The sequence below is a fragment of the Elaeis guineensis genome, chromosome 4 (assembly GCF_000442705.2).
Source record: "Elaeis guineensis isolate ETL-2024a chromosome 4, EG11, whole genome shotgun sequence".
In the NCBI taxonomy this organism is placed as follows: Eukaryota; Viridiplantae; Streptophyta; class Magnoliopsida; order Arecales; family Arecaceae; genus Elaeis; species Elaeis guineensis.
In genome coordinates, this window is record NC_025996.2 from 36,061,330 (window position 1) to 36,075,694 (window position 14,365).

The 14,365-nt window shown below is 37.4% G+C and overlaps 1 pseudogene; it reads right to left on the reverse strand.

Annotated features, from left to right (window-relative positions):
* Positions 1-3,411: 3,411 nt before the first annotated feature.
* LOC140857314 (UDP-glycosyltransferase 86A1-like) lies at positions 3,412-13,991 on the reverse strand (annotated as a pseudogene).
* Between the last annotated feature and the right edge of the window lie 374 nt (positions 13,992-14,365).

Sequence of the window (14,365 nt, forward strand, 5' to 3'; positions counted from 1 at the left end):
TGAGGCTGTATTAGCAAGGATATCTGTAAATTATTCTCAGATTTCTACAGGGGGGAATGTGATCTCTCTAGGCTTAATTATACCTACATTTCACTGGTTCCTAAAAAGTCTGATAATACAATGGTAAGAGATTTTAGGCCAATAAGTATCGAAAATGAGATGATTAAGATTATATCCAAAGTGCTGTCGAATAGGCTGCAGAAAATATTGGAAGAACTGGCGTCCAACTGTCAATCTGCTTTTATTAAGGGGCACCAAATCTACAAGAGCTACATCTCTATGGTTGAACAGATCACATATACTAAGCACTCCAAACTCCCTGACATACTTTGCAAACTTGATTTTGAGAAAACATTCAACAGTGTTTCATGGAAAGTTTTATTTGACCTCCTACTTCACAGAGATTTCGACACCAAATGGGTAGCCTGGGTCAAATCTCTCCTAGTCACCTCCAATTCCGCCTTGGTCATCAATGATTCTGTAGGCAATTGGTTCCGCAATCGAAGAGGGTTAAAGCAAGGTAACCCCCTCTCTCCCCTGCTCTTCATATTGGTCATAGATGTTCTTGCGAAGACACTTAATGCAGCCAAAATGGAAAGGTTGATAAACATCTCCTGTCCATTCTGTTCGGCAGAATTTTCATAATGTCTTCAGTTTGCCGACGACACCTTGATCTTTACTACACCTGACAAGGTTAATATTAATTGCCTCAAGCTGATCCTTTATAGTTTATAGGACTCAACACCAATGATCACCGGCTTAAGCATCAATTTTCATAAAACTCAGCTCATAGGAATCAACATCAGTGATGAATTGGCCTGCACCCTGCCTTCTATGCTTGGCTGCAAAATCTCCTCCCTTCCCATCCGATAGTTGGAAATTTCTTTGCATCACTCCAAGTTTAACAAGGCCAATTGTTCATTCCTCTCTGAAAAAATTATCGAGAAGCTTAGCGGGTGGAAACAAAAACTGTATCCTTGGCAGGCCGCATTATCCTGGTTAACTCAGTCTTGAACGCCATATCAGTCTATTGGATGTTGTTGTTGAAGCTCCAATCGGAGGTTATTCAAGAGATAAAGTTGAAGTGCGAAAAATTCATTTGGGATAGCCAGCATTCGAATAGTAGTGTCAAACATTTACTTAACTGGGTGCAAGTCGTCAGCCTAGGAAGTATGGTGGTCTAGGAATTAAAAATCTTGCAATGCTTAATCAGGTGCTTCTACGAACATGGTGGTGGAGGTTTACCAGATTTCTCCGCAGGTTATGGGTCTATTAATAAAGCATATTTATTATTCACAATAGCCTCTCCTTCTATCCTCTCACTGTCTGATCAAGCTAGCTTCTCCCTTCTGGAAGAACGTGATTAAGCTGTTAGCCCAATTCAAACAATGGTTTACTCTGCAAGTGAAAAATGGTCAATCAATTCTCTTCTGGCATGACCATTGGATCGATGAATGTGAGCTAAATATATATACTCCCTCCTAATCTCTTTTTTCTAGCCTCGAAGCACAATTGCACAGCTCATGAGTTCCTACAACAGCCAAATTATTTCTCTTCCTTCAGACTCCCCTTGAGTTCCCAGGTAGCCAGAGAGCTATCGTGCCTCTCGACCCTTTAACAGTCCACAAAGCTCAACTCAAAATCGGATCTCTGGCATTGGAAGTGGTGTTTGACTGGCATATACAGAGTTTGCTTATGTTATAATTTTCTTATGCATGGAGGTGCAATTTCTCGATTAGGAAAATGCTTCTGGACTCCCCTCTCCCTGAGAAGGCCAAGCTATTCTTTTGGCTCAGCTATCACGATAAAATATTAACGAGGACAATATGATCAAAAGGGGAGTTAGTGTCAACGGATCCTGCCCATGTGTGATGAATCCGGAGAATCCTTAGACCACATTATGATGCAATGTTCTTTCTCAGAGTATTTTGGCGCATCATCTTTCAGCCCTCCACATCCCTGACCTGCCATCATCCTTCTCTAAGGTTTGAGACTCATGGTGTCTTGCTCCTTAGATAAAAGCTAGATTTTCTACCGTTGAATGGTTGTTCATCACCTCTGAATGGTGCCTCTGGAAAGAACGGAACTTCAGAATCTTTCGAGTTCATGCTACCATGCCCCATGCTATGGCAAAGAAAGCAATCACCACTTTCATAGACTGGTTGTCGATTGCCTCTCATCCAAGCATCAGGCATCTGCTCTCTCAGCTTTCCTAGGCTCTAAAAATAGTCGGACACTGAGGACAATAATGTACTCCCAAACGCTGAATCTTTTCAGTCACAAACTCTCTTCATCAGGGGTCACGTATGGGAATAGCATTCTAGGCGTCGGATCCTTCTGTTAGATATTACAAAATTCAGCTAATGGTCGATCAATGCCTCTGAACAGTGTGGACCTAAGTTGACAGATTGTCTAATCCCCTCTTAGCTTGATCGGACTTCAAAAGAAGCCCTGCTGAAAACTTCTGCAGCCAAACCTTAGGCTAAGGGACAATAATATTTGTGAGTGAGTACCTTCATATGATTTCTCCCCATCCCATTGTCATCTATGCTGGGATCTATGTTTTATACTTTTATCATCCTATCCCATCTTAACTATAACATATGCTATAATTATCTTTTATTATAAATATATTATGACTAGGGATGGAAATAGGCCAGGCGGCCTGTCAGGGACCTACGGCCTGGCCTGGCCTGACCTGACCTGACCTATTTATCTAAATAAGCCAGGTATAGATTTTAAAAAGATCTATTTAAATAAATAGGTCAGGTCTAAAATTTCAAAGCCTGACCTGAAAGCCTGCAGGCTAGCCTGTATAAATTATATATATATATATAATATATATATATATATATATAATTTAATAAAAATTATTATTTTATTAATATATATAATTAATTAATTATTGATCTTACCCATCAATATTCAATTATCTTAGTCCTTTTGAGAATCAAGAAGATGAAAAAGTCTTTTTAAATAGGCTTTCAGATTAGGCCAGACTTTTTTATTTTGCAAAACAGACCAGGCGAGCCTCATTTTAAGCTCGAATCAGTCCAACAGCCAAGCTCAGGCTAGTATTTTATAATACAGGCCTGGCCTAGCCTGATCTATTTCCACCCCTAATTATGACGGAAGCACTTTACTCCCCTCATTTACCTCAAAAAAAAAATAAAAAAATAATAATGATGCACCCTCAATTGTCTAAGCATGCCAAAGCCAACTTTTCTTGCAGCCCGCATCGCTTAAATGGTTGACATTGTCCACTACATTTAGGCTGCACCTCAATAGTACGTCTATTAATTGCTTAATTTCCATCCTTTTTCACACTACAGATCCAAGGTTGCAGAGATACGAAGCGATTGAATAACAAATCAAGAACAGCATTTTCCACTGGAGATCGACTACCTTCAATTAATTTATAATCATGTTTTGTGAACTGTGTTTCATCAGATCCTCAAAGAGAATCGATCAAAGTTCTCCTGGGATGAACCATCAGGAGTGAATGCAGTCTGCAATGTTCTCTTGACCACCTCAACGTGCTCCCTCACCTCATTGCCCATTTCCCATCCTATCAAGTCGTCGACTCGCTCTTCGACACTTCCTTCCTACTAACCCCATCCATCCTTCCAACGTAGAACCCGGCCTTCCAATCCCGTACCACCAACTTCTGATTCGTGAATTGATCGGCCTGCAGCGGGAAGCACAGCTTCGGAACCTCGCACCACATGCTCTCCAGTATCGAATTCCACCCGCAATGCGTCAAGAACCTTTTGGGCAACGGCTCCTGCTCGTCAAAACTACCAGCACCATCCGGCCTAAGAACCCATATCTCTCTGGCTGACTTTGCAATTAATGCTCCCAAAGGAAATGTACAAGGTGGAGCCTGGTGGCTTAGAGTCCAGCCGCTGGGAGCAATCAGACACAGTCCACAAGTTCGTCGCCACGGTGCTTCCAGAGAATCCGGCTGGAATTAGTGGACCAATGGCATAGAATGGTTTCTCCTGCTACAGCGCCGAGATGGTTTCCGGCTCGAGCTCTTGCATCGTGTTGCACAGCACCAAGTCCGCCCCCCTAGCCTCTTCGAATGCCTTGAATATTACTTGGTGCTGCAGCGAAGATGTATCGGTCTCTTGGAGGTACGACATGAGGTCTGACGGCTCGATCGCCGGAACCGCCGGTATGTATGTTATGGCGTCTTTGCCATTCTCTACGGTCAATAAACATATCGGGGGGAAGAAAAAGAATCAAACTTAATGAAGAAAGTAATGGCTAAAGGTGAAATTTTGGTACCAGGAGAAGCAAAGTGGCCATTTCTGATGAGGAGGTCCATGCGATAGTAGAGAGTGAAAACAACTGCAGGTTCGGTCAAGAAGAAGGTGATGTCTTCATGTTAATTTTAAGTCCACTCGGAAACAAAAAAGAGTCGTTATGTTTCATGTGGCGGTTTAGGTGTCCACGGGACGCTTTTTGTTTTGTTTTTCCATAGAAAAAGAATATTCATCATGTGCGATCTCGTCCAGCAAATTAAAGCGCAGCTCGTCCGAAGTTACGGTCTGCGGACTGCTGGTCATGCCCCAGAACGAAGAATACGCTACGGAGTTTTGGTCAAATGAGCATCAGGGGCTCTTAAAATGTTATTTTGAATTTCTTTTTTTTTTTTTTTTTCGCTTTAATTTTTTTTTAAAAATAATGTCACTGGTAAAATGGTCAAGATGGTTTCAACTGAATGTATGTTAAACTAGACATTAACAATTTAACAGTTGCACATTGTGGTCAGCCAATTCTAGTCCTTCAGCAGGTTATATTGGGTTAGATCATGACCCTCAAACTATTCATTGAGATATATGTTACAAAAATATTAAATATTTTTTTTATAAATTCTTAAAATAGGTGATGATTATGTCCGAAAAAGATTTTATTTAGGGATGAGATTGTCTGTAACATTCATGTAATGTGGATGGACAATCTTTTGGGAGATAGCTCCCATTCAAGATGTTCCAGAAGTGTCCAAATATGGATTTGGTCAAGATGTGCAAAGTCGACTAGGTCAAGTCATGATTTAACTTATGCCATCTGCAACCTTTTATTACAGTGAAAATGGTAAAAGCGACGCTATAAAAATATTTTACGACGTTAATAAGCATCGTAAATAAGCTTTACGATGCTTCAAAAAGCGTCACGAAAGCGTCGTCTATGTAAGAGTGGAGACGAAAAGCGTCGACGTTTTTAAAAGCATCACAATATTTTCTAACGACGCTTTAAAGCATTGTAAAATTAAATTTTAACGGTACTTTTTAGCGTCATTAATGACAACGCGTCCTCCACTCTACCAAGACGCTTTTCGAAGCGTTGGTAGTTAACTCACCAGCGATGCTTATAAGCATCGTTAAACAGTTATTAACGACGTTTATAAGTATCGTTAAATTTTTTAACAGAAAAAAAAATACAAATTTTATATACAAAAAAAAATAATACATACATTTCCGTACAAAATTATATCAATTATTCAAACATAAACCTATAAATCACCACCATTCACACCAAAAGCAAACTTCAATAGCAAATTTAACCAAACCCAAAGATATTTTTTATATAAATAAAAATAAAATACTAATCATCCATTACAATCAAGAGTAATATAAATAAATATAAGACTACAATAAAAATAAAATGATGTCAATCTGTAGGCGAATGGTCGTTGCTGTCTCCACGTGACGTGCCGCCGTCTCGACGGGTGCCTGATGTGCCAAGAGCCTACAAAAAACATATGAAAAGCTTGATTTGCATATCTATAAATAAAAATATATAGATCATTAAATTAATATAAAAATATATATTTAATAATATGTGTTTATCTGAGATGGGCCATACATCTCTAATAAAGATGTTAGCCGATCAATCTGTCCCCTCATGGCCTGCATCTCGGCACGGCTCTGTCGCATCTCCTCCATCTCAGCAGCACGACTCTGTCTAATTTCCTGTATTTCCGTCTCGAGTCTGCGGATGCATGAATCCTGAGCATCTACTGCAGCATGCTGTGTATATCTACTAACCTCAGATAACTGAGTGGGGGTGACTCCTACTCCATAACCCTCACTCGGCCATAGCGCTCTGGTCCCATCAACTCTATGAACACCTCGGTCTCGATACGGCTCTGCTGCGTAGATGCTGTGGACTCGTCATCACGTCCGCAATGAGAGATGTAGCCCTCTCCTATATTTATTTTGAAAACAAGAGATATACATTAATAGCTAACAAAATTAAATTAAAATTATTGTAAAAAATAGAATATTAATAATGCCGTACATATAAATCTCTCGACTCATCTCGAACAAAAGTACCATCCTGATGAGTATGAGTCATCCGGTAAAACTCCACTTTATCGGGTTCCCTCCCATGCTCATCCACCTACACAAATAATTTAATTTTAAGCAAACAATTATAATAATTTAAAAAAATATATGAGTATCATGATACAGACATAGTCCACGATACATAATGATATTAGTTATATAAATTTTAATATAAAAATTAGAAGTTAATTATGAAAGTTTGAGGAACATACAAACTCCTGTCGGAGTCGTGCATAACTCTTCGACCTCGATGTATGAGGAACAGATTGAGCTGCTCGTGCAGCTCTACCAATAGCAGAATAAGTCTGTAAAATAAAATAAAGAACTTGTTATATATATAATATATAATATACAATATAAATCAATATTTTTATAAAATATTTAAAAAAAAGATAATGAGCAGATAATATACCTGTGCCCTCTCGGAGAACCAATAATGAACCAACTCATCCACTGATGAGGGGGTACATCAGGAGGATAATTCTAGCAACCTCCTCCTCTGTCATACCCTGTCTCATATAGTCCCTCTTCAATTGTGCTCTATATTCTTTCCATTTGCGGTTGAGAGACTTCATTACAAAATCATGAGTGGATGGAGGGAGAACAAACTTGCTCTATAAAAAAAAAAATAAAATAAATTATATAAGTGATTAACAATTAATATACAGTATGAACATCAATTCATTATCTCTATAACTCGGAGGAGCTCAACTTTGTACGTTGGAAGCATGTCATTCCATTTTGCATAGCCCAACGGACATAGCTGAGGCCTCCGAGCAACAGTCCCCAAAAATGAAGTCAATAAGCAGGCAGCTTTCTTAATTGGCTGACCTAGTTGATTGCACTCCACAATAATTCTCTACCCTCACGCATCTGCCACACATCTCGTACTACTGTGGGTCCGCATCTGGGCGTACTCTCCCGGATCCGTCTGCAAAAAATACATAAAAGTAATGATATCATAAATATACATAAAATAAATAAAAATAAAATTACATGAAAGATAATATATACCTGCACGTGTATCTCATCATCTGACTGATGAACAGGAGGATCGTGTTGTGCTGATGATGAAGAAGGACAGGGCTCGGAATGCTGTGCAGCTGAACTGGCCTCAGGCTGCTGTACTGAAGAAGACGTACCGGCCTCTGTCTGTGAAAACTGAAACTGCACACCAGCATATCGTCCCCTGCGACGCATGATGTCACTAGCATTTATATAAATAAAAGGTAGAATCAGTTAATATATGGAGTAAAATAAACAATAATTAATGTAAATTATATACATCATAAATAATTATTACAGTAATAATCAAGCAGTAGTGTTTTCTTCAAATTCTGTCCTAATCAATATCGTCGTAGCATTTAAATCATCAGCTGGCACAAAATTGTAGGACATACATTGTGTATAAGTGTCATCGTCATCATCCTCCACTTGTTTTCATATCATATAAGTCTCTAGATTTTGTTTTGATGACAGTAAACCAATCTTTATCTTTTGCATCTTGTACATAAAATACTTGACGAGCTTGAGATAAAAAAATGAATGGATCATCCTTCAATAACACACCAGTGTGTATCAACCTTAAAAAATTTACAAGTGTAAATCATTTGCATCTTGTTTCAAACCTCTTGGTGAGTTTATGTCTACCCAATCACATCTAAACAATGCTACTTTAAATTTTCATAATAATCAACTCATAGATATCTTTAAGTGCACCATAATAAGATTTTCCATCCGCTTCCACCATAAACCGCTATTCTGTATTTTTCTAAATTTCTCCCATTCTTTAGTATGAAATTTAAAGCCATTAATTATGAAACCGTTATATCTATTCACAATCTTGTTAGGTCCTCGAGCAAGAGCTATTAGTTCATCTGAATTATTTCTCTCCATCATCTTTGATACCTAAAAAAAATGATATGAAGTGCTGTTGAGTTATCTGATATTAAATATGTATCAAAAATTAATGTATCCCATAATTAAATATAAATCACACCTAATTCGAAAGCCACATAGGGAATAACTCGACCAACCATCGCTGTTCAATCCTTGCATTAGGACGAATGTTATGATTGGCTCGTCTCTGATAAATTAAAAATTCACTGCATAAAATATAAATATATCATTTAGAACATTATATCTAATATAAAATTTAAATCTTGATGTCATGCCTTAAATATACTAACCTGCGATGGTCAGATATTATGTCACTATGAAGTAACACATAACGATGTGCTTGTGCTAAGGATTTTTGATCAAGTACAATACTTTCAGCTCTTCCAAGAATTTTTCAGCAGTTGAGAACTTATACAGTTCTGCATTCTCCACAAAGTCATTATGCCGTTGAGGTCGACTAAAGATAGTCTCTACACCTTGAAGATATCTTGAACAAAATGTCAAACATTCATCCACAATATATCCTTCAGCAATTGAGCCCTCGGGATAGCTCTATTTCGCACATAATCTTTAAGACGCACAAGATACTTGAAGAATTAAATATTTATTAAAATATCAGTATGCTGTTGTTTCTAATAAAATTATCAAAAGATTTAAGGTTTGCAATAATACCTCTCAATAGGATACATCCATCTATAATGTACCGATCCACCAACTTTAACTTCTGAAGCTAGGTGAATGAGCAGATGTACCATAATAGTGAAAAATCTAGAGGAAAAATCTTTTCCATCTGGCAAAGTGTAATTGCAATATTGGATTCTAACTGATCAAGTTCTCGAGGATCAATAACTTTCGAACATAATGCCTTAAAGAATGACGATAATCGAAGTACAATTGCAACAATTGTTTCGGCAATGACGATCTTAAAGCTATTGAAAAGATATCTTGCATCAATATGTGACCATCATGACTTTTAAGATTTGAAAGTTTTCGATCCTTTAGATGCACACATCGTGAAATATTTGATGCATATCCATCAGGTACCTTGATACTTTTCAAAACTCTCAAAAAATTATCCTTTTTTCGAGCAGATATTGTGTAACATGCAGGAGGCACATAAATTCTATCATTAGCAAGTATTTTAGGATGAAGCTCCTGTCGGATACCATTTCTTTTAAATCAAGATGCGCCTTCATGTTATCTTTGCTCTTTCCATCAAGGTTTAAAAATATTCCAAGTAAATTATCACAAACATTCTTCTCTATATGCATGACATCAAGATTGTGCCGAATAAGATTATGTTTCCAATAAGGTAAGTCAAAAAAGATACTTTATTTTTTTCATAAATGTTAACTGGACTGTTGTGTAGATGCTATCTGTGTGTCTTCCTCATTTTCATCCTCGAAATAATTGTCTGGATCTTGAAACACCTCTGCATCTATAGTACTGATACTGACTTCCTCTGGTAACCCTTCGTGCATTGAGCTTTCAACATCATCTCTTTCTCTTTTTTTAGAGGACTTTGAGTGCTTACCATAGCTGTAATTGATGCCATCATTTGTCTATGAACATCAGTTCCAGAAGGTGGAATAGGGGCACATTCCAATTCTATAGTACATCAAACAAATCTTTTTGAAATCGAAACGAATGATTTGCTTCCAACCATCGACGATGTCCAATGTAACAAAATTTACCTCCATATTTTAACCAAATTGAATGTGTTGAATCTCCACAACAAGGACATGCGACCCGTCCCTTTGTACTCCAGCCAGATAAATTGGCATATGCTGGAAAATCATTAATAGTCCATAACAAAACTGTCTGTAGTTTAAATGTTTGGTCGTTGGAAGCATCAAATGCATCAATACCCTCCCATAACTGTTTCAATTCCTCTATTAAAGGCTGTAGGAAAATATCAATATCATTGCTTGGACCCTTATCTCCTAGAATAACATTGACAAGATAAGTGATGATTGTTTCATGCACATCCATGGTGGCAAATTGTAAGGTATCAAAACGACTGGCCAAGTGCTGTAGGTAGAACTCAGGGTCCGAAATGGATTGAAGCCATCAGAAGCTAAGCCAAACCTAACACTGCGAACATCAGAGGTAAAATCAGGATGCCTATCATCAAATGCTTTCCATTGAAGACTATCTGCTGGATGTCTCAACATTCCATCCTTTGTACGTCTTCGTCATGCCATCTTATTGATAAAGCTGTTTTTGATGATGCATAAATCTTTTCAATCTAAGTATAAGAGGAAAGTAACGCAATACCTTCGTCGGTTTCTTTTTACTCCGCGTTGCATCCAATTCATTCAGTACATCGTCTCGATCTTCTTTTTGTGTTATGCATCTTGAAGATCCACATACATTGCATGACTCTTGATTAGCATTTTCACTCCGATATAACATACAATTTTCGGACAACTATGAATCTTTTCATGTCCAAGATCCAATTCCTTTACTACTTTCTTGGCTTCATAATACGATGGTGGTAAACGAGTGCTTTCTGAAAATGCATCCTTTAATAACTTAAGCAGCATGGTAAAATTCTTCCCAGACCATCCATTCAAATATTTTAAATGGAATAAATATACAAGAAAAAAAATCTTAAAAATTTCGTACAATCGGATATAATTCTTCATCTGCATCTTTCATTAAGGTGTGATAACGAGCTGTCTCATCATTAGATGTATGTATAGGCTCCTCAACATGCATACGTTTCGTATGCGTACATCCATCAAACATCCCAACTGTTTCTTGTATACTACTGGATTCTCCTAAATTTTGAACATTAAGTCCAAAAACATATGTGATCAAACCCCTTATATCATCATCTCTTGCAGAATTGTCTTGTTGGCTAGTGGATCAAAATGAGTCAGGAGTTGGTTACATGATGATGGCAAATACATTTCCCATGAAAAATTCAGTCGGTATAATTCTTAAAAAATCATTCCATACCAAATGTTCTTCAACAATTTATGGATCTAAAGAAGAACTATTTACACATTTCCGACATGGACATAAAATCTTTCATTCAAACTACGTTTCTCCATACCAAATTTAATGAAGTCATGAACTCCATCTAAATATTTTTACTATTCCTTGGTTTATTTATCCAACTTTTGTCCATTGTAGGATAAAAATGATCAAACTTGCAAACTTATCTAAAAATAAAAAAATTATACAATCTATATTAATGCAATGAGTAAAAAATATCAGTCATTTCATAAAATTCAAAAAAATAACAGCTATTGTATTTCATTATATAACTTGAAGACTCAAAAATACATCTAGATATGATATGGTTTACATAGTAAATACTTGCTATCATCAACTAATAAGTAAAGAAGGTCCTATCCCATTCAGAAAATTATTAATTTTATAGGTCAATTACAGTAATCAAATGATATGCAACAAGAGCCAAAAAAAATTTCGACAGTATTTTTTCTTAGTTCTCCCATATAGGGAGAACAAAAAAAAAATACCATCTGAAATTTTTTCCGAACCTCAACATACCATTTGATTATTGTAATGACCTATAGAATTACTCACATTTTTCAAACTGTCCATACTGAATAATCAATTAACCAATGTAATAATTTATTTATCCGTACAAAAATAAATAAATGTACGGATACAATAGAATATGTACATTAATCAAACAATATCTATGGTTCTATGCAATGCAATAGAATATGTACATTATTTTTGATATTTTTTAAAAATATCACTACAATAATGTCACGAATTATATAATGAAGATGAGCTACAAACTAATACATGAAAATTTATCATGAATGTGGGGCACAGTGATATTTCCTAATATTTTTAAAATAATATTAAAATAATATCAAGGATCATATGATTAAGGTGAGCTGCATAAAAAAATAGTTAGTGTTCCTCATTGTTTTTCTTTTCTCATTTTTTTTTGATTTTATTAAGCACCGTCGATACGATAGCTTATTGCCTTAATCAACAATGAATATTGGAATACGGTGAGGAACACCATATTCTTTAAAAAAATAATTATTTATTCTTTGAAAAAATAATTAGTTATGTGATGCACCATTTCAGATTAGATACTCATTTCTTGGCTCTATAGTCTAAGTCAGAAGAAGCATGAGCTAGTTGCTGACTTTTTCAACCATAGAGCTTTGCTTTGGAGAAAATTCTTTCTCACTTCCCAGCCTATGCAGAAACACACCTAGTCCTGCATTGTTAAAATGGGTATTAGATCAAGAACACTATTATAGAAATATCTTGCACCTCTGGAAGGATACCTTTTTCTTTCTCTTCTAGCTTTCTAGAACCAACGGACATCACTCCCAACCAGGAGCTTTGCAATCTGCAACTGAGTGTTAGAAATAATTTCGCTATGCCTCAAATCCATGTATCCTTTCTTTGACTCTGCTTGAGCCCTTATCCTTGCTACTTCCTTACGACACCCATTCTTGTTTGCTCCACCCTCATGTCGCCTCAGCTAATAGCCAATGTATGTTCATTAAATCTCAATTTTCTCCCAGCTTCTTCCCTCTCCCTCCTCCTCTTCTTCTTTACCCATTTGTTCTGATTCAAAGGAATCATATGGTTCTATTTTGTAATGCACTTCCTTGTGGATTAAGTATGGTATGCCGTACCAAAATATGATAATTTAGTATTTAAAAGTACAAAAGCATATACATTAATGAATGCATAAGTCAGAAAATTAATCATATAATTTCATGATAATACCAATTCAGTTCATGTTTGGATCCTTGACTTCATATTGGATCTGTTCAATAATCGAGTTTTGATTCGGATCTTGCATGAATCCAACCCAATTACACCCTACAAGAGTGTGGCATTGGATCGCTGACTTCGTTGTCATCGTCATCGACAACGTGGGGACTGCCGGCATGGTAGACCATGCACAGGTTAAGCTTCAAGAGGTTTCCACTAACTACCACCTGACGAGGGAATTTGAGCAGAACAAGAAAGCAAGACATCATGCATGTATTTAAAATCTAGTTGAGAGTTGATTGGATTCCAGTTTGATCATTGCAAGGACAGTGGGGTTCACCCAGCATGTGAACACCACATGAAGGTGCCCTGCCATGCAATGCAACAAACAAGGAGAGGAGCAGAAGCTTGTCCAGACTCAACATGCTGATCAATAATTACTAATTGGAACCAACCTGACAAGGCATTTATTTTTTATATTTATTTTAAATGCTTCAATGCAAATTTTGCAACTCTCACTCTCTCTCCCCCTCTCTCTCTCTCTGTTGATCTGAGAAATATTAAAGGCGCAATTACAATAGAATTAATTTTCTTGAAAAAAAAAAAACAATCTGAACTTCAAATTATGACGTGCTTAAGAGATTCCTATGAATTAGATATGTCACAGATTATATCTAATGAACATCTGTTGCGGAAATCTACAGAACAACATGAAAATTTAACGAAACGGCAAAGGGAAGGAAAGGTAACCTCTTAGAACAGAAACAATGGATACACTGCTAAAGAATCACCGCCGTATTCCTCATCTCCTTCTTTTTCCGCTGAAGAGAACACCCGGAGCTTGGGATTAGGAGATGAAGGAGAGGGCAAATCGAACTCGAGATCGAACCGGAAGGATCTTTTGGGCCTGCAAAGATGGCTGCCGGGAGGGGGGAGGGGGGAGGGGAGGAGGGCCGGTGGGATGGCTTCGAAGAGGACGGACGGTGTACGGCATGGACAGCACGGGTGCGGCATGGACGGATGTGACAGCAGAGGGGAGCAGCCGACGGCGGTGCGGCGTGGACGGCGGGTGCGATGCCGGCGGCGGAGAATCGACGGAGATGGGGGTCGGCGGAGATGGAAAAATGGGTGGGAGGAGACGACAGTAGATAGATTAGGACACGAGAGAATGGAAGTATTAATCGAACCTAACGACGTTTTTTAGCGTCGTTAAATAATGACGCAATAAAGCGCCGACATTTTCTTTATTTAACGACGTTTTTGCTAAAAATATCGGCGTTGAAAATGATGACATTTTACGACGCTTTTAAGCGTCGTTGAACCACGACGCTTTTTAAAAACGTCGGCAGGTCAGTGCAACCTGCCGATGCTTCCAAAAGCATCGGCAA